Consider the following 20565-nt stretch of genomic DNA (forward strand, 5'->3'; position numbering starts at 1 on the left):
GGTTCTGTGCTGCCATGTACCCCAGGTTCCTAGAGTGTTGGGTGCTCTCACACTGAAAAATCCATTTCTCCAATAAGATTTTCAAAACCTCATGGGTCAGTGTTGACCTTCTTGGCCCATCCTGTTCCCCAAGAAGTGGCCTATCCACATGACCTGGTTAAACAAAACCAAAGCACTTCTAAAGTAAAACATAGACTATCGTGTGTGTGTGTGTGTGTGTGTGTGTGTGTGTGTGTGTGTGTGTGTGTGTGTGAAGGGAGGGGGCATGTCCAGATGGTTTCTCTGCCTTGGCTGTCCTGGAATTCTCTGAAGATCAGGCTGGCCTCAAATTCATAGAGCGCTGCCTGCCTCTGCCTCCTGAGTGCTGGGATTAAAGGTGTGTGTCGCCACCTCCTGGCTAAAACAGACTATCTTTAATCTTGGAATAGAAATTTTTTTCTTAGGCAAGACACAGAAATAGTAACTCCTATAGAAAAATAATGATAAACTAGATGTCATCAAAATTTTCACCTTTATCAGTAAGAAACTCAACAAATCAAAGGCACTGCAAGTTCATCATCACCACTTCAGAGTTTCTTATTTAGGAAGGTGTCTTCTAAATCAGACAGAGTATAAAAAGAGTTAGAAGAATGCATTAGACTATACCATCTTTACATTAATCATATAATGGCGTTTACATGTTCTTTATTTCCCCACATGGATCCTCTGATCCATCTAATGGCCTCTCATTGCCTGCATTTTTTTTCTTTTAGCTGTTTTGGTCAACTTGTTATTACCTCCAGCTCATACTGGTACCTCAAGTAGCTGCAGTGTTAAGTAAGTTCTACTGATTGGCTCACGTCAGCTTGAAAGACTTCCGTAATACTGGGGTAGGCCTGTTAACGGTGAATTCATTCTTTTTTGTTGTTGTTGTCTAGACATTTCTGTTTTTTTTTTTTTTTTCAAGGACAGTTTTCTGGGCAGAGGATTCTTGGACCAGGGTCTTTTTCCTTTTCCCCTTGACTGTAAGGCCCGTTGGCTTTCTGCCCTCTGGGGTTTTCATCAGGAAGCCATAGTTAATCGTATTAAAGTGTGCTTGGACATGGCAGCCTATGTTTCTAATGCCACTTTCAAGACTCTCTCTGGCTTCGACCATTTTGATTCTGCTGTCAGTTTGAGATTTTGTTTCTTTTTAATCAACCTAGTGTTTACTGTATTTCTGGACTATATAAATCAATGTTCTGTGTCAAACTTGAGGGACAGATAGCAACTGTTTCTTCAAACATTCTTCCAGCCACTTTCTAGTCTTTGCTCAGATCTCTGAAACTGTTTGTCCATGCTCTTCTTTCTGTTCCTCACACTGTCTTTAACCCTTTCCTGTGCACATTCTAAAAGGCCACGCACTTTTCACTTGTAAATTTTTACTTTTCAACCTCAGACTTCAATGCAATCCGCTCTTTAGCTGTGCATCCCATCATTGAGATCTGCCGTTTGCTGAGACAGTGTTGCTGTCCTGTGCCCAGCTTCTTCAATGTGGTTTTCTTTCATTCATTACACGTGCTTATCTAAAGTCTTTGACAGCACGTCCAATGTCTAGGCTTCCGTGGGGACAACATGACCAGTTGTCATAGACATATTTTTTCTTTGCAAATGGGCCATATTCCCCTGTTTACTTGCACTTCTCATTAATTTTTTTAATTGAAAACTGGACACTTTAAGTAAAATAAAAGAGACAGCTCTAAAATAAGACACGATCCTTCTCTAGTATTTGTCATAATTGTTGCTGCTGTGGGGGGGTGTTTTATTTTATGACTTTTTGTTTTGTTTAGTGACTTTCCTGAACCACTTAATATTTGTGTAACTAGATAATTATAACTAATAATGACCTAATCCTTTGTTATATGCAGTCACAGAAATGGTTCCTTGGTTTAACTGTCAGCTAACAGCTACACGGAGGTATCTGTCGATCCCTTGGATTAATGGTCAGCTAGTGATTGCAGATCTCTTTGGATCCCTTGGATTAATGGTGAGCTAGTGGTTGCAGACATCTTTGGATCCCTTGGATTAATGACAAGCTAGGGATTGCAGACATCTTTGGATCTCTTGGATTAGTGGTCAGTTAGTGGTTGCAGACATCTTCAGATCCCCTGCATTAATGGTCAGTTAGCAATTGCACAGAGACATCTTTGGATCTCTTACATTAATGGTCGGCTAGTGATTGCAGACCTCTTTGGATCCCTTGGATTAATGGTGAGCTAGGGATTGCACAGAAGTGTCTTTAGATTCCTTGTGCCACTAAGTCCATCATCCTCTGCTGAGAAAGGTTTGTGTATTGAGTCACATAGTCAATGCTCCAGCAAGCGCCTGCCAATGCCTGTAAGTTAATCATAGGTTAGTCCCTCTTTGACCCTGCACAAGCTGTCTCCCTTCTACATTCCAGGAATCTGTTAGAGCTTTTCCAAGACATATCTCGTCCCCCAACATTTCTTTTTAAGCTTTTGAGCCATATCTTATTAGAACTGACTTCTACTGGTTGGTAGCTGCAGCGTTAAGCAAGTTCCATGACCTGGTTTTCAGTGTTTTGTTTGTTTGTTGTAGTTGTTTTGGTTTTATTGGGGGGTATTTGTTTGTTTGTTTGGTTGGTTATTTTTCATACCACTGAACTACACAAATACTCTCAGGATATTTGTGCTCACACAGATTAATCTCCGAACCATGCTAAATGAGAAAATCTCGAATGGAGTTCTTCCAGAGAACTGTCATGCTGTTCCCAGAGTTGGGATTCACAGGAGCATGAGCCTGTCCTGTCTGCACCAGAAGGCTCAAGGCGTCTGTCATCCTCAGCTGCCACTGAAGCCGTCCACTTTCAAGTCTCCCATGGAGCTGGGGAGAGAAAGATAGGAAGAATTAGTTAAAATACCATGCTTTTACTGGTATTTCATTATTTTTTCATTGACTAAATGAAACTTCAATTGTTGGTTGAGAATCCCTCAGTTAATTTCCAGAGTTCTGAAAAGAATTGATTGTGATGATTTTTGCCGGCACTCTTGTTGGTATTCCAGAAGAGTTTCAAGGGTCTTTTGTTTTGGTTCGTTTTTCCAGACAGGATTTCTCTGTGTAATAACCCTGCCTGTCCTAGAGCTCACTTTGTAGATCAGGCTGGCCTTGAACTCACAGAGATCTGCCTGTCTCTTCCTCCTGAGTGCTGAGGTTAAAGGTGTGTGCCGCCACCATCTGGAGTCTTTGTCCAGCCCTTCTCTCAGCTTCCCTTGCAGTCTGGGTACCTGTGCAGCCATGGGAAAGGCTCTGCTGGCTGCTTGGCTGGTTCTTTAGTAGGATGGTATAACACTGAACACCCTTAGGATTCTTAGAAGTCGAATATCCATGTTACCATGCCCATTCTCCTGCTGACGCCACTGTGTCATTTACCTTCTAGCCAATAAATGCAAGACTTCCTATAAAACTCCTTTTGAATTTTGACCCTAATTTTTTTTTCCACTCCATAGTTTAAGTTCCTCAGAGCAGAGGAGAAGGACAGAATATTGTCAGCTGCTGCCCACTGAAGACTGCTTGGATATCCCTTGCAATTCAATACTGTCTCTCTGTGTAGTTAAGTTTAGAGATCTGTGTGTGTGTGTGTGTGTGTGTGTGTGTGTGTGTGTGTGTGTGTGTGTAAATACAACTTGCTGAGTCTATTTTTGTTGTTTGTGTGTATATAGTTTGGGGGCTGACCCGTCTGCATTGGACAACCAATAAGGGGTCTCATCCTTGGGAGAGGCTAACTCTCCTTTTCCAATAGTCGTTAGCTGCCTGGGCTATGACGACCTCCCATTTCTGCCTGGGTGGGACCCCACAGTTTCCCCCTTCCACATCATCGTGTCCATGAATCATGCTCCACTCTCCTTCTACCATATCTAGGAGAAACTGTCTCACAGCAGACTTGCTGGTACTCTGGATCCTACAGTCTTTCTGCCCCCTCTTCCTCAATATTCCCTCAGCCATAGATGCAGGAGCTGTGGTGTAGGTGCAGGAGCTGTGGTACAGATGCAGGAGCTGTGGTGTAGATGCAGGAGCTGTGGTACAGATGCAGGAGCTGTGGTGTAGATGCAGGAGCTGTGGTACAGATGCAGGAGCTGTAGTGTAGATGCAGGAGCTGTAGTGTAGATGCAGGGGGAGGGGAGGAGTGTTGGAAAGAGAATAGCAGGACACAGGTGATATGAAGTGGGGAATGGAAAAATGGAGAGGGGGCTCCAACTGGGAAAGAGAGAGAGAAGTCAATAAAGACAAAGAGGTACAAGGGTTAAATAACACCAAGGTTGTTTGATAAAGTCTCATGAACTCGTGTTATTTTATAACAACCTGAAATTATGCTCAGTACATATAAGTGTATGAATACACACACACACACACACACACACACACACACACACACACACACACACAGCTTAAATAAAGTTGAGCCACAAGAACCACACACTAATAAAAACCCCATTACCACCAGGCAGTGGTGGCACATGCATTTAATCCCAGCACTAGGGAGGCAGAGGCAGGCAGATCTCTATGAGTTCGAGGCCAGCCTGGTCTATAGGGTGAATTCCAAGACACAGAGAAATGCTGTCTCAAAAAAAAAAAAATAATAATGCTCCAGTATCAGGCATGAGAACTCTCCTTTTGCATGGTTGGCCAAAGTGGTCGAAGTGACTCCCAGAACAATACAGATTATCGTTGTAGCCCTTGGGTGCCTCTCCGAGGTTGGAGGTGGCCCCAATTGCTGAAGACATCACACACCCAGGACACAAGACTACATGGTTTGAGCTGAGCCGACCTGAAAGCCTCCTTTCTGTGGTCCAGCCTCTGTGGAATTAGAAAATACTGTGCAAGCTACCTAAGTGGGAGGGGGAGGCAATTAAACAGTACTGTCTAGCTGCAACACCTCTGAAGCATGACAATGACCAGCGTGGCAAGAGATCCATAAAGGTGCAACAAGGAAGGGGCCCTCACATGTTCATGGCAACCAATGGCTGTCTGATAGGGATTTTACACTATCCTTTTAAAAAATATTTCATTATTTCATGTGTATTGGTGTTGGCCTCCATGTATGTCTGTGTACCACATGCATGCCCGATGCCCTTGGAGACTAGAAGAGGGCATCAGATTCCCTGGAACTGGATTTACAGATGTTTGTGAGCTGCCTATGGGTGCTAGGACTTGAGCCTGGGTCCTCTTGACAGTGATCTTAACAACTGAACCATGTCTACAGCTGCCTGCCCCCTACACATGCACCTTTTTTTAAAAAAACAGGGTCTCTTTATGTAACCTTGGCTATCCTAGAACTTGCTATGATGATGAGACTGGCCTTGAACTCACAAAAATCTTCCTGTCTCTGCATCCTTGCCTCCTGGATGCTAAGATTAAAGGCATGAGCCACCATGCCCAGCCATCTACTTATGATTTGACAAGTTACCTTTGCAGACCTTGGGATTATCTGATGCAAAACTAGCATGTCATTTAACACACACCACCTCTCAGTCTCCTAAAGCCACGGGGGACTTGCTGCTTAAATATGGCATTCTTCCCTTCTAAGTCCCATAAGACCACAGATTCCTTCTAGACCACATTTAAAAGCAGCTTCTACTTTTCTATTGGTGATGACATAAATAGTTCATAAAGTGAGGAGCGTGGAACAAATATAATCCATCAGAGATTTCCTGAAAAAGAATCTTCAATAGTCCTAGAATTTTGGAAGTGAGTTTGAATTCCAGAACAGTCCAGGAAGTTCTGGCAAAGCCATGTGGCTGTTATCTAAAGCACATTTGCATTTTTATATGAACCATGCTGGTTAAACTTAAAAATCCTCACATCTGGATTTCTAGCACTTTCTATTATAGTATTTACTACCAATAAACAATCTGAGTGGACTCATGCTGCAAGGCTGTCCAGATAGCCAGTATTTGAAAGTATCCAGAACCTCCATGACTTGGATTGCCATTCATCACACATCTGCAATTGTCCTGGGTACTCCAGCCCCTGGGACCAAAAAGATCCTGTCCCCTTAAGCCATGGTTCCATCATAGGTGGCTGCTGTGAGGGTCAACAGCCTAGGCACCTGGTGGCACCCCACAAACCTCAGGGGGCCCTTCAGCTAAGGAAAATGAATGGCTGAAGCAACAGAAGAAGAGCTGCATGAAGATGAGAGATGATATGGCCGGACTCTAATCAAATTCTGGATTTCCATGGGGTATGCCGTCACTGCTTACAAATGGAGTCCAGCCACAAAATTGAGTTATCCACTAAGCAGGCTCCAGAGGCACAAAGCGTCCAGTCCTCCACAATGGGATTAAGGGCTGCATGCTGCTGTGGAAGACCTCCAAGGCTGTAGACCTGGAAGAATGCTTTTCTCCTGCCAAAGCCTGTGGGGAAAGATTCCATTGCAACATCCTGATCAGCTCCAGAGGCTTGAGAAGTCGGTGTGTGTGTGTGTGTGTGTGTGTGTGTGTGTGTGTGCACTCACACATGTGATGTGTGCATTTATCATCTAATAAAAGCAAGCAGATAAAAGCCGAATCCATCTCTACCTTTGCTCACCAAATGTTTTATGTTTCCTTCATTTTAAAATAATAGATTGGGAGCCAGCAAAATGGTTCAACCAATAAAGACATGTGCCACCAAGCCAAATTCCAAGTGAACTCTCTGGTAGCCACATGGTAAAAAGGAGATAACTGACTCCTATAAGTTCTTCTCTGACCTCCACAGGGATGCCATTGTACACACACAAATGGGCACAATAAATAAATGGGGGGGGGATGAGTTGGTATTCTTCTAATTCACTTTTAAAATCTGACTTATCCTTAATCAGCATTTTAAAAGGCCAGGCAGGTCCTACCTAAGTCCATCACAGTAAAGCCAGGTGTGCTGGCTGGTTTTATGTCAACTTGACACAAGCTAGAGTCATCAGGGAAGAAGGCACCTCAGTTGAGGAAATGCCTCAGTAAGATCGGGCTGTACACAAGCTGTAGGACATTTCTTAATTAATGATTGATGAGGGAGGGCCCAGCTCATTATGGGTGGTGCCATCCCTGGCCTAGTGGTCTTGGGTTCTACAAGAAAGCAGACTGAGCAAGTCATGGGGAAGCAAGCCAGTGAGCAGTACCCTCCACGGCCTCTGCATCAGCTCCTGCCTTCAGGTTCCTGCCCTGCTCAAGTTCCTGCCCTCGCTGCTTTTGATGATGAAGTTAAACTTTTCCCTCCCAGGTTGCTTTTGGACATGGTGCCTCATCACAGCAACAGGAACCCTAAAGAAACACCAGGGAAGGGCCCAAGTGTTGGGAAGTGGACAGAACACTTAGCTCTGAGAGTGATTCCTTTGGAAGGATGAGCCCAGAAAGCTCGGGTTCTGGCCAGCAGGCGGTGCCTTCATCTGCTTCACTGGGGCCATGCACACATTACCGCAGCTTCTTCTCCACTCTACATAGTCCCCAGGGTTAGCACAAGGCAAACAGGGTGGAGAGGACCACCGGACCCACTCCACCACGGCCAGCAGGGTGGAGAGGACCACCCGATCCGCTCCACGATGGCCAGCAGGGTGGAGTAGACCACCCGACCCACTCCACCATGGCCAGCAGGTGGCTTGGGCTCAGGAGTTGTCCTTGAGCTTCATTGTGATGACCTGAATGTCTTGTCCCCCTCCCCACTGAAATTCCTCATATCAGAATTTGATTGCCACTGTGGCGGTGTTGAGGTCGGGCTTTAAGAGGACACTGGGTCATTAAACTGGACTGACATCTTTCCCATGAGACTGGGTTAGTCACCACGGTAACAGGTTACTGTAAATCAAACCTGACCCTCTTGCTCATCTCTCTTCCTCTCTTCTTAGGTCCCCCACCACCTCTCCTACCATGTTATGATGGACCAGATGTGGTCACCTGATCCCACACTTCTCAGCCCCCAGAATCATGAGCCAAATCCACCCCTCCTCTTTACAAATCTCCCACTCGGGTATTCTGTCATAGCAACAGAAAATTGCCTGAGACAATCACCTCCCTCCTTCTCACCCTTCTTAAGGACCACACCTCATTTCCCTCCTAATGTCTAACTTGTTCTCTCTACCATTATTCTGTATCCCTCAGCTTTCTCCTCATGGCAGTTCCTGCTTTGGTGAACACTGTCTGTTTATTAGAGAGGAACCCCATCGCCTTCCCTGAAATTTGAGCCTCATAAAGGAAAGGGACTGTGCCTGTCCTACAGTGTCATCTCCAATGCCTGGATTGTCAACGTGATAGTTGATATGTAGTCAACATGATAATGACGGAACAGCAGTGACAATCCTATTTCCATGCCCCTCCCCATTCTGATCCTGTATCTGGGCCTCACTTTCAGAAGAGAAAGACCCCTTGCCTTGAACCTATCCTTGAAGAGAAATGTCCAGGTCTGGCCACCCTAGGACCTCAGACTCTGGCCTGTGGCCCTTGGCCCACACTGGTTTTTCTGCTAGCATGAGCGCTGCCAACCTGAGCCCTTCCCAGCTAGCATCCAACCTTCTTGAGCCATACCTTCCCGTGTGTGTCCCACCCAAACAGCCTGCCTCCCAATTTCCAGTCTGTCAGCACAGAACCAATGAAGGCAAAGACTCTCGCCCACTCCTCCATGGCCCCCACTGAGTCTCCCAAAGCACTCTCTGGGTGCCAGATCCTTCCAGCCCCACAGTGGGATTCTGACTGAGACTCCCTTGGTCTTTTCCATTGCCCAGGAACCTCTTGGTCTCACTTACTCTCACTGTGAGGGGCAGGTTGGGGCATCATGGCTACCTAAGGCTTTGTAATTCTGGAAGTGCTATAGAGGAACTAAGAAGCCTAGTAATGTCTCCGTCTAAGAAAAGAGCCATGGGCATCACCTGCACCTCTCTCTCTCTCTCTCTCTCTCTCTCTCTCTCTCTCTCTCTCTCTCTCTCTCTCTCTCTCTCTCTTCCTCTCTCTCTCTCTCTCTGTCTCTTTCTCTCTACACCTCAGTACATTATCTCCTCTCTCTGTCTGTCTCTCTCTGTCTCTTTCTCTCTACACCTCAGTACATTATCTCCTCTTTCTGTCTGTCTCTGTCTCTGTCTCTCTCTCTCTTTCTTCCCCTTTTCCAAGAAGAGAAGGAGGATAACACCAAAGCTCCCCCCAGGTTTCCTCACAGCCTCAAAGTCAAAATGAAGAGCTTAGCCAGGAACATATCATATTAAGCAAACATCATACCTCATGTTGATAAAAAGGAGTCAAAGAAAAGACAAGACCCAGCAAATCAGAGCCTCATGGTCACTCTGATCCAAGGGAGTCTAAAAGTCATGACCCTGGCCATGTGAGCGAGGGGGACCCAGATCTGAGGGCCTGAGAGTGGGAGAGCTGGTCCCCCTCCGTGCTGTAGGCTGCCCTGGGTGAGCTAGTTCAGGCAGTGTTGGAGAGCTAGCCTGGGTAGTGACAACAGGGGAGAGCTGGCGATCTGACCAACCCAGCCACACCCAGGCCTAGAACCAGGGCTGTGAGTTGCCCCACCCAGCATCCACCGAAGAATAAACTGTGACTCAACAGGCCACGCTACAGCTTCCACAAGATTCTTTCTGTTTGTTTTGTTTCTTCATTTTGTTTGGGGTTAGGCTTTTCTTTTAAATTTGGTTTTGATTTGGAGAGGTTGCAAGGGCAGAGGGCAGATGTGAGGGGACAGGGAGATAAGTGGGATCGGAATGCACAATATGAAAGCCACCAAGAAGCAATAAAAGTTAAAAAAAAATTAGAGAGTTGCCCGTGGTCATGGTGTCTCTTCACAGCAATAGAAACTCTAAGACACTCCATCTCTCTCCATGGCTTCATCTCTCCCCTCTTTTGGCCTTTGGGTTCATTTTCTTAGGAAAGGTCTCTCCACTAGGAAGGGCTTGACTTCCAAGGGACCTGCAGACCTGCTTGAAAAAACAGAGTAGTTTCGTGGTGAAAGCCCTGGGTCTACAGAAGATAACTAACTCAGAGTTCCCCAGGGCAGGGCAACGGTCTCAGTGTGCACCCACTGGCCAGCTAGTACAGTCTAACCAGGAGACAGGGGAGAGTCCTTCCACAACAGAATAGGACTGGACCAAAACTGGCCAACCCCATCCCCTAACCCTCCCGGGGGCTGATGAGATGCAGAATCAAAGTAAAATGCCATAGTTTACCAGTTTAAAAGTGGATAAGAGAAGAACAAAAATTAATTACAGTGAGAAGATAAGGCTTTCAAGGGTGAAGGGAAGAAAAGATGTATAAACAAAGCTCTCTCATTTTCCACTGTAGGAAATATATTTTCTACAGAGGAGTCAAATCAAGTGTGTGTGCTATTTAGAGTGATGGTGATGTACTATAAATGGAAATGTTTAAAGGAGGCCTCAGGAGGTTGACCCCAGGGCAGGATATGGAGAGACTGGACGCTGCTTGCCTTCATCATAAACTAGTGGTTCTCAACCTTCCCAATGCTGTGACCCTTCATCCCAGTTCCTCATGTTGTGGTGACCCCCAAGCATAAAATTATTTCCATTGCTACTTCATAACTGTAATTTAGCTACTGTTATGAATGGTAATTGTTTTCCAATGGTCTTAGGGAACCCCTGTGAAAGGGTTGTTCAACCCCCAAAGGGGTCACAAACCCCAGTAGTTGAGAACCACTGTTATAAACTTTTCTGTCTCAGCTGACTTGATCCCATCTGTATGCATGGCACCAAGCACAAGCCACAGGAAGGAAAGATTTCAAAATATCTGGATGGCTGTCCTGAGCTTTGATGGGTGAACACTGATTTGACTAATATGATGGATTATGGATACAAATTTTAAGGTTATGGAGAAAAATGTCTACTTTAGGATCATCTTTATTAATACTTCAGTTATGTTTCTTAAGAAGGAAACTGCTTTGCTTTCTATCTACTTTAATTAAAAAAAGTTGACATTCTAAGTCAATTTTCTCAAAAAAAAAATCTCATAGTCAATATTATATTGTATAATTCAAAATAGCTCAAAAAGGAGGCTTTTGGGTATTTGCATCACAATGGAATGACAAGTGTCAGAGATGATGGATGAACTAAATATCCCAATCACTGCTCAATGAATACATTCAGTACTCAATGTATGTATTCATTACTCAATCTAAATATGTACCAAAACATTACACTGGACCCCATAAAGAGGGACTATTATTATCTCAACTGAAATAGATTACAAATACATTATGAGTGCTTCTAAAGTCTGCTTTAACACAAAGCGTGCGCATCTCTGTCACTCTAAGGAACACATGTGCACACACAGTGACATGTGGGTGAATGAACACATGAAGGCACGGGTCAATTGCTGTCACTCTCTCCAGGAGACAGTGAGATGTCCCAGTTCTCACAGGAAGTCCCACCTCTCCTCCCGTCTTCTGTTTCACGGCTTTTGGCTCATCTGTCTCCAGCACTGGTCAGAGTGCTGGACTTAACCCCCTCAACTCTGCTGTAGCCCGACTCCATCCTTACCTGCCAGCCTTGCCAGGGGAGGGAACTGTGGATCTGTGAAGGGCAGCTGGCCCAAGCCCCCATTCCCTTTTGCTCCTTGGGGGTCTGGATTTAGCTCCTGGCTTAGATCCTCCCTGACTTCTGCCTGTCCAGAAGTCCTGGTCTGGCTTCCTTGTCCTCACATCTCCTGTTGACTCACGGGTCACAGCCATCCACAGTCCAGGCCAGGAAGCTCCCAGAGGCCATCTGCTTTATTTGTGTCCCTCCCTAACATCTGTTTCACTTCTCTGTATAAAAGACTTCTAGATAGTATTGATCACCTTCAATAACACACAATCTTCCTCTGCTGGACGCAGTTCCTCTCTTCTGAATCTCCAGGTAAATATTTCCTATCAGCCTCCTTCTGTTCCTTCTAAGGCCAAAAGGTGGAGGACACTGAGGCCAGAGGCAGCCTGACAGAGCCCTAAATGCTGACCCCCTGTGCTCTGGCCTGGCATTCATTACAGGGTACATCTCCAGCCAGACCTGGCACACGTACAAGGCTCCTGGACCAGCCATTTGCAGTGGGATGTTCCTACCTCCTCCAGGGCCTAGAAGGCATATGTAACCTTCCTGAGTCCATTCCTGAGCCTGCCTCTGCAACATATGGTCATTGACTCAAAGGCAAGCCCTGCCACCTCTCACCTGGGGCATTTTCCTCCTTCCCACCCTAAGACTAGTCCTTCTGGCTCCATGGCCACAGCTGACATTGTACTCTTATCACTATACTCCTTGAGAAACCAATTCCAGAAAAAAAGTCTGTGTCACAAAGCTCTTTCTAAAGCTCCCTCCCTTCCAAGGGCTCTCTGGGGATACTCTGTCCTTCATCATGGGCCGTTCACTCTCCAGCATTCAGCAGGATCAAGTTAAGGGGGGAGGGAGCATTTCCTTCATGTTCTTTATCTTACTACAGTATTGTTTTCTCTCTGAATTCCAGCCACATAGTTCCAGGACCTCCCCCATATGGTCACTGCCTCCCTCTGTACCAGAGATATGGCTGCCAGTGTCCCAGGGGTAACCTGTCCCCACTCAGCCTCACCTTGAAGCTCCTAGGCCTCCCCAGTAAGACCCAGTCTCCCTAACCAGGATCCCTCTTTTATCCTACCTGCAGTCTCTCTTCTTGGGGCCCCCTCCATGAGGAACTTAATCAAAAAGTAGGTCTCCCATCTGCTTTACTCAGGGCAGAAAATGACACTCATCCTGGATAGTTCAAATGACGGCATGTTAGTGGAGGGTCTCCCTGTGGAAATGTGGGCCAGAAAGAAAACTAATACGGATTGAAGGGACACAGAGGTGAGCCACTGCAGAGTTTGTTCACACAGAGAGACTAAAGGGACAAAGAGGGCCTGGGGTCCCAGAGCCAGAAATAGCTAGAGCCATGGCAAAGGGCTGGAGTAGCCCTAGAAACTCAGAAGGTTGCACCCTTGTGTGGGACGGAGGGTACCCTGACTCCTCTCTGGCTACATTTTCACCTTCCAGTCAGAGCTTCCCATTGGCTGATTTTAACCTCTGGCCAGCCAATAGGAAAGCCCCAGAGGCAGCTGAAAAGTGGGGTCTTGGGTTCCAACTGGGTAGACACACAGAAACATAGGACAGTAACTACACCAAGTCCGAGGTTCCTGAAAACGGTCCTTGGAGTCGAAAGCTTCATTTCTTAAACGAGGAGACTGAGATGGGGGAGACCAATGATTCATGCCAGCTGCGTAGGGTTTATGGCCAAGCCGAGCCCAGACCTCCCATCACTACATCCCCTGTGGCCCATCATATGACAAAGCCCATGACTGTAACACTCCCTTTTTATGTAGTCTCTTGAATTGTTTATGCACTAAAAATAATTTTAAGCCATTTCAATCCAGTACATTGCTTTGACTCTCTTTCCCCCAGGAAATATGCTGGCTGGCTGGTGGGAGACTCAGCAGCTGGCTTTGAACTCCCTTGACCCCCCATGTTCAGACTACGGTTTCTCCACTCCATGCTATTGCTGAAGTCCAAGACGAATGAAGCAGACTAGGCAGAAACATCACCCCTCCCAGCCACTGCTCCACGGCCACCAGTTGGATTGATCCCCGAACAGGTTGCATAACTCAATTAGAAACATAATAAATTGAAGCCAACCTGTTCGATTGATGGCAGTGTCTTCTTTTAATTTTGCATCGCATTCATTTGGAGGCAATGAAATTAGGGTGTGCTCATTAGCAGCTGAGGGCGGGGAGCTGAAGCCACAGTCAGGAGGTTAATGAAATCTCTGCCGCCTGGTAATCTAGGAGTCAGTAGGGGGTGGAAACCGAAAGGGCAAAGTGGTCACAGTCTCCAGATAAGGGAGGCTGGCGTGAGGAGTAAGAGGTCTGTTTGGGAAGGGGGAGTATGTATTCCAGTCTCGAGAGCCTGGGTTTCCTTCTACTGCAATCTGAAACTCCTTATTGAAATGATAGCTGCACTGCGGGGCACCGTTCTGAAAGCTGAGTGAACACAAAGTTAGATCAAGAGGTACTAGCCATCTCCTCCTCCAGATGTTCACAGCTCCACTTCTGCCAAGTAACTCCTCAGCACCCAGATCTTTCCCACACACCTTGGCTCGGATGACGGCCTCGAACACAATACCCATTGACTCTCTGCACCCTGGCTCCGTGTTCCTTTGCAGCTGGGGTCATTCTAAGTGCCTCAATCCCGGTACAGAGAATTGGTCAGGGAGACCTGACCTGGGATGGCAGAGGACACTCGGGCGGCACCCAAAGAGAGACCGGGAACGAATGAGCCCCCAAGGAAATACGGGATCGCTCACCCATCCCCAGCCCCTGTGCAGGGTACAGAGGCCAGGCAGCTTTGCTGTCAGTGTTTAATGCAGCCAGACTTTCACTCGTTTGCTTGTGGCACAAGGTAGCATACAAGCTGTGACCCCATTCCATCCTCTTGGCCCTGAAGAAGGCACAGACCCACTCCATTTTAAAAATAAGAAATCTGAGGCTGCAGCAACAGAACAGGGAAGAGACAGAGCCAGTAGAAAAGTCACGTCCACCTGAGCAGAGTCAGCCGCCCCCCCATCCTGCCTATCCCAGCAGGGGTACCAATGGCCAGCGCTTGGCTGCCCACCATGGCAGTCACAATTTTGGTCCCACGGGGATCTTAGCAATGTGTCCTCTTCATCTTGCTCCCTCCCAGGAGAAGCTATGCATCAGAATAGGTAAGTATGCTAGACGAGAGACAGAGACAGCTAGACAGAGTGACAGGGCAAAGACAGACAAAGAACATGTGAGGAGAAGTGCTGACGTCACAGGGTAAGGACTCCAAAAGACATGGCTGCGTTCTCAGACTACCTTCACTCACGGCTACAAACACGTAGCTTCCCATCAGGACCTCAGGTTCGGTAATTCACTAGGATGACACTGGAGTCTGTAGTTCTGTCGTGAAGGATATAAATCAGCACTAGCCAAGTGAAGAGATGCAAAGTGAGAGCTGGAAAGAGTCAAATTCAAAGCCTCATCCCCTGGCACATGAATATATGACCGTACTCAACCTGCCCTTCCTCTCCCACAAAGACCTAGCTGATGTCGGGGGTTCCAAGTCCCAACCTTCTAATCACATGATTGATCGGCCCCAGAATGCCACTATCTAGGGCCTCACCATGAACCAATTTGTTAGCATAAACCAGGCATATCACCACTATAAACAATGGAGATTCCTCCAACTCTGGAAATCCCATGAGCTTAGAAGCTTCCTGCTAGGAGGCCTGGACAAAAACCAAACGCCCTGTTTTCCCCTAAGACATGGCTTCACATCAGATCTGGGTAAACTGAAACTCTAGCCTTGCCAAGAAAACTCTCTCTACCTGCCTGCAATGGGATGTTCCTACCTCCTCCAGGGCCTAGAAGGCATATGTAACCTTCCTGAGTCCATTCCTGAGCCTGTCTCTGCAACCCATAGCCACTGACTCAAAGGCAAGCCCTGCCACCTCTCTCACCTGTGACATTTTCCTCCTTCCCACCCTGAGACTTCTCTCCTGTCTTCCACCTCTCTTCCCAGAACCCTTTTGCTGTAGCCACACTGGGCATCTTCGCTCTCCTGGTATTCAGAAGCGCTGGCCCTTTCCCATTGCCGATGGGAAGAACTTCCTCTCCTCTCTTCTTTGATGAAGCTTTGATGAATAGTAGACCATCTATCTACTCACCTCTCCATCCCCCTAGTGAGAAACACTTGATCCTTGGCACCTTTAGGACCCACACTGTTGCTCCCTTGGTTAACTCAAAGTCACACAATGCAAGGCCCGCGGACAGAGGAGCTCCTCAGATCTGTAAGGCTCCTCTGCTGGCGTCTGCACGGCTGGTCCTCCCCTGGCTGGCCAACAGATGAACGGCACCATGCTCCAACCCTGCAGCTTGGGACAGTATTTGCATTCTACCCATCTCTGGTCGTAAATTATGCTACCAGCTAATTCAAAGGCCTACTGACCAGGATTGTGATCCCACGGGCACCAATAATAGCAGGATGGCTAGTCCCCAAGGACCCCTACCCAGAGAAACTTCCAGAATGGTACTAAAGTAGTGCCCAAAGCTTCTAGGGCAGGAAGTAGCTATCATTTGGTGACCGTGACTAGTTGGAGTACAAGTGGGCTTTTTGGGTGTTTTCAATACTCTGTTCTTTAATCTGGGTGCCAGTTACAATGGTTCATTCAAGGAAAATTAAAATCACCATGTATATAATTTTTGTATGTTTTTGTTTATGCTTTACTTTCATAAACATTTTAAATGAACTATCCTATTAAGAAAATCTCTTCTTGCCTCATCTTCAAAAGCATATGTATAAAATAATGTTCAACTGTCAGATGTCCAGAGGGGACTCTCAGAAAGGCTTTGGATTTCTTATACCCCCTAAAATGAAGGTGGCTATGGGAAGTAAGTAACCGTTTTCAAGGGCTTTTTTTTTTTTTTTTTTTTGAAATGAAACCCCTACACTCTGGAATTCTCAAAGTTGCCCAATGTGTCATGGCACTCTTTTGGTGAGATTCAAGAAGAAGAGTCCTATATTGATGTCAGGTTGTGTGAGGACACTGGGCATCCATATGGAACATGATGCTTCTTGATCCAAATGTGGTCTGTCCTGGACACTTATTGCTTTATGAGCCATCCCAACACCTTACAGCTTAGACCAATCATCTGTCATTGTATTTTACTGTTGGCAGAATATGGCAGACAGGTCCTACCTAGAGTCTCACTTGCTTGATCAGATGGAGTCTAGTTTTCCAAATGGCTATCTGGATGGTCATCCATGGCTTGTCTGTCAGCCTGGATGAGGGCTATGGACTGGAGGCCTGCTCACAGCTTCTCCGCGTGACCTGGACGTAGGCAGTAGAAACTGATAGCCTGTTAGTACTGATCTTGGAAATACATGTAGCATCACTCTGTCCCATTTTGTTGGCTAAAGATGTCATGTAGCCCCTCTACATTTCAGGGAGGGGACAGACTCCATCTCTTAAAGAAACCCATGCCAGACCCTTTTGATACTTCCTTTTCATGCCCTCAAAGGTATACTGGGCAAAGGACATATACTGGCTTGCCTAACTAGCACATCTATGACCAGGACTACTAAATGTGATGGGATCCAGGAGTTTAGTCCCAGGCCTTCTCTTTCCACCACTGGCTTTACGTCAGGTAGAACCATTCTCTCTATAAGACATCACCCCAAGACCATGTATTCCTTAGTGTGTGTACAGAGAGAAAACTCTATCAATGTTCATCTTTCCCAAAACAGACTCTGGCTGGTGCTGGTGCTCTGTCATGATGAGCCACTGAGCATGCCCAGTGTATGAGATTGTCTACACAGGTCACTGTAGGCATAATTCAATGAAAGATCTTTATATGAAATCATCCTGGCTTGTCCATTTTTAATGAGGCTGTTTTCATATTATTGAATTGTGGGGTTTCTTTTTAGATGCCATGGGTTTGTCAGATGCAAGTGTCCTTGTAAGAGATGGAAAAGAAGGCTGTGGTTGTAGCTTCATGAAAGAGGCTTGTTTGTCTGGCTAGTATATGCAAGGCCTTGGGTTCACCCCAGCATGACCAGAGAGAGAAGATTTAAGCTGGACATGGTGGCATACAGCTACAACTCCCTCACTGGAGGCTCATAGCAGGAAGACTGTAAGCTGAAGGCCAGCCTGGGTGAAACCTTGAGTGTTGGGATAACCTGGGGTAGAGGAGGAGAGTTTGTCTGAAGTGTCTGAGGCTAGAAGAGGCCAACAGGGTCCTCTCTCCCCACTAGAGGCTGGGCAGGAAGCAAGCACAGCCCGTGACATTTTGATCTCAGACTTCTCCCACAGAATCATAAGAAAACAGATTTCTGCACTTTTAAACCATGATAGTTGTGGCAACTGAAAAATAATATGAATCTTCTTTTTCTTTCGGAAGTATGTTAGTTGGGGCGATAAAGGGGTGTGAGGGGAAGAAAATAAGAAGCAGATCCACTGAGCCTGGGTCTGATGGGACAAAGACCAAGGACTCAAGAGGTGCCAGAGAGACCAGCAGGGGTGGCAGAGCAGTCACCAGCCACTGTATCAGTGAGGAACTTGTTCCAGACTGGTCACTCTCAGTCCTCGAAAGAGACAACGAGGCCTGGGGTGTAGCTTGGTGGAGGAACACCTGCCGAGCATGCGCAGGTCCCATGTTTCCTACAGTCCTGAGGTACCCTGCAGTGTTGGGACCTTCCCTGAGTCTTGGTCCTGGTTGCTTCTTATCCTCAGAGACACAGAGACCTGTATGTTGTCCCATGTTGGACTTGCACCTTGAAATCTGTATCTTTTGGGACAGACCAATGAATATTCACAAATTGATGTTAGTGGCCCACTCACTGACAAGTTTGCTTCTCTGAGCATCACAAGACCCGATAAAATTCCATCAGTTGCAGCCTAAGCCCCAGGTCCACATCCACAGCCCCAAAAGCCTTTCTGGAGACCATTTCTGAGACTAGGGGGAATCACACCGATCCCTGTGTGTAACTGGATGTGTCAGTGAGTTGAAGCACCAAGAAAGATAATGCCAGTGTCTGAACCCGTCACTAATGATTCTCTATACCCTTGGCTGCATCCATTGTGATGCCTCCTTTTTCGTCACTGGTTTTATTTACCGAGTCTTTTCTCTATTGCTTTGCTAAGGACTGTCAGTTTCGTTTACTTTCTCAAAACCTAACATGTAGCTAGAGTTTTCCTGCCTGGTCCACAGTCAGGACAAATCTCTCTCACCTGCCAGTCCCACAGCCACTCAGACCCGACCAAGTAAACACAGAGACTTATATTGGTTACAAACTGTATGGCCGTGGCAGGCTTCTTGCTAACTGTTCTTACAGCTTAAATTAATCCATTTCCATTCATCTATACTTTGCCACATGGCTCGTGGCTTACCGGCATCTTCACATGTTGTTTGTCATCGTGGCAGCTGGCAGAGTCTCTCTGACTCAGCCTTCCACTTCCCAGCTTTATTCTCCTCCTTGCCCTGCCTATACTTCCTGCCTAGCCAACGGCCAATCAGTGTTTTATTGATTAATTAGCAACACATTTGCCATACATCCCACAGCACTAACATCTTCATTTCATTGAGCTTTTGTGTAGATTTCATTCTCTATTTCCTTTATTTCTTCTCTGATCTTTCCTTCTACTAATTTGGGGTATTAGATTGCCTATGTAAAATCTTTCTCTTTTTTAAGATGTAGGCACATGTCGTTGTGAACTTTCTTCTGAGTATTGCTTTTTCTGCATCTCATAACTCATGGGATATTACATTTCCATCTTTCCTCGCTTTAGGAAATTCTGTAGTGGTGGTAATTTGGAGTTTCTGAAGTTCTTCCCATCGTTGGGTTCTAGTTTCTTTCCGTGGTGGTCAGAGAAGACACCGCGTACAAAAGCATATTGACACAAAGTGTTTAGGCTTGTCTTGTGATGTACAGTACATTCTGTCTTGGAAAATTCTGTGTACTGAGGGAGGAATGTGAATCCCAAAGCTCTTGGATGACGTGTTCTAGAAATGTCTGTTAAGTCCATCAGTCTACGGTGCAGTTTAACTCCAACTGTTTATTTTTGCCTGGATAGCTATCGATGAAAGACGGGTGTTGGAATACCCAGGTATCGTGTGTGTGATCCACTAATGGTCCCTTAGAGCCAAGAGTGGTGGCTTTGTATACGGGTATTCCAAAACTGGGTTCAGTGTATATTTCATATCATTATTCTTCCATCTTGTTGAATTAATCTATCACTGAACAGTGTCCTTCTTTCTCTCTCTTTTGTTTTTGTTTTTTTTTTTATTAAATACTGCTTTTTCTGAAAATACTACAACTACTTCTATTGGTTTGCATGGACGGTTTCTTCCAAATCTATAGTGTCTGTCTGTGTGTGTGTGTGTGTGTGTGTGTGTGTGTGTGTGTGTTTCTGACAAAGAAGTTTTTTTATAGACAACAATTGGGGCTTGTAGTTTTAAAAATCTATTCAGCTGCTCTGTATTCTGACTGAGGGATTGAATCTGTATATATTCTGGATTATTCTTTAGAAGAATTTACTCTGGCCATTTTCATAATTGCTTTCTGATTTGGGTATTGTTTTGTTGTCTTGGGGTTTGTTTTTACAGTTTGGTGGATCTCTATAGTGATTAAGTTTGATTCTTTTCTTTTTTCCGTGTCTGCTTTACTCATGAGTTTTATTCTTTTATGTATTCTCATGATGGAAGCCATCCTGGGGGGCGTCTTTGTGCATTTCTTATAGAGTGCTGATGGACCTCTCATCTTGTGAAGTCTTGTGAAGTCTTTGTTTTGCCGCTGTTCATGGGGTTCGATTTGTTGTGTATAATATCTTTGGCTGTTAGGGTTTGGTTTGGTTTTGTTTTTTCCCTTTCAGGAATTTCCATCCCTTCTTGTCATGGCAGGCTTTTCTCCAATTTTTCTACTAAGAAAAATTTTAGTGATCATATAGTAATATGGCTTATAAAAACAGAAATAAGTGTTTGCAACTGTGGAAAGAGAAAGCGAATCTTGACCCAACACTTTAAATATTACAAACATGTTCTAAGATTCTGTTTATGTAACTGTGATTT

This window comes from Peromyscus eremicus, chromosome 9 (genome assembly GCF_949786415.1).
Source record: "Peromyscus eremicus chromosome 9, PerEre_H2_v1, whole genome shotgun sequence".
In the NCBI taxonomy this organism is placed as follows: Eukaryota; Metazoa; Chordata; class Mammalia; order Rodentia; family Cricetidae; genus Peromyscus; species Peromyscus eremicus.